This window comes from Notolepis coatsorum (assembly GCF_963971535.1).
Source record: "Notolepis coatsorum genome assembly, chromosome: 1".
In the NCBI taxonomy this organism is placed as follows: domain Eukaryota; kingdom Metazoa; phylum Chordata; class Actinopteri; order Aulopiformes; family Paralepididae; genus Notolepis; species Notolepis coatsorum.
In genome coordinates, this window is record NC_140165.1 from 146,849,921 (window position 1) to 146,851,389 (window position 1,469).

The following is a 1,469-nucleotide window of genomic DNA, read 5'->3' on the forward strand; positions in this document are numbered from 1 at the left end:
TTACTCCCCCTGGACTGAGCTGTTGATTATATGGATTCCCCCTAATGGCTCTATTGGCTATTGTGTTATTCATCTATGCTGCAGTTTGTTTGATGAGTAATTATTTGAGTGAAGAATGTGTGTGTGTGTGTGTGTGTGTGTGTGTGTGTGTGTGTGTGTGTGTGTGTGTGTGTGTGTGTGTGTGTCTGTGTGTGTGTGTGTGTGTGTGTGTGTCTGTGTGTGTGTGTGTGTGTGTGTGTGTGTGTGTGTGTGTCTGTGTGTGTCTGTGTGTGTGTGTGTGTGTGTGTGTGTGTGTGTGTGTGTGTGTGTGTGTCTGTGTGTGTGTGTGTGTGTGTGTGTTGGGGAAGTGGGGGTGGTGGTGGGCCTTCCTGTGAGTTTGTGAGTTAGCGAACGCTTCTCTGTGTGTGTGTGTGTGCGTGTGTGTGTGTGTGTGTGTGTGTGTGTGTGTGTGTGTGTGTGTGTGTGTGTGTGTGTGTGTGTGTGTGTGTGTGTGTGTGTGTGTGTGTGTGTGTTGTATTATAGCAACAGGTGGACGAATGCTGGAGAGAAAGTAGGGTTAGTGTTGACAGGCTTGGGAATGTGTCCGATTTCTGTTTACGTGTGTATGAACACACAACACACACAGGCACAGTCACACACACAGGCACAGTCACACACACACACACACACACACACACACACGCACAGGCACAGTCACGCACGCGCACGCGCACACACACACACACACACACACACAAACACACACACACATAGACCGTAGAGTGCATTTGTTGCTTCCTGGGTGGGATCGGACAGCAGGGAGTTCTGAGGGAAGGCCTGGTAGAGGCTTGCAGTTGTGTTTTTTCTCAGCTGCAGGCTGTTCAGATGAACCAGTTGGGTGTGGCAGCTCACACTGATGAAAGCACTCAAGATCACGCACCTGTGACTTTTGGTTCAAATGTTTTAGAGTTGGAATTTGGACTGGAGGGTTTGATTGGAGATAGGGTTGTGTGTAATGTATATATAAATACATGTGTGTGTGTGTGTGTGTGTGTGTGTGTGTGTGTGTGTGTGTGTGTGTGTGTGTGTGTGTGTGTGTGTGTGTGTGTGTGTGTGTGTGTATGTATTGTGACGAGCCTGGTGGTGTTCAGACTTGTCACGGTTAAAAAACAAACTAATTAAAATGTCCACACAAGTGCAATATCAATCAATACGAATATTTATTGATTATAGGCAGAATATTGTTCAAATAGAATGGTCTGGGGTGTGTGCGTGTGAGATGTGGGTGAACTAATGATGCACAGGTGTGTTCTATCAGTACTAATCAGCTACCTAATTGTTTCCACTCCTTACGTGGCAGTAATATCTCCCGTCCTTCACATATCCATGAGAGGGGGGGTGATATATGCCACAGTATGTATGAATGTAGGTCTGTCTGTGTGCATGTAAGTATGTATGTATTTGTATGAATTAATTTACGTATATGTGTG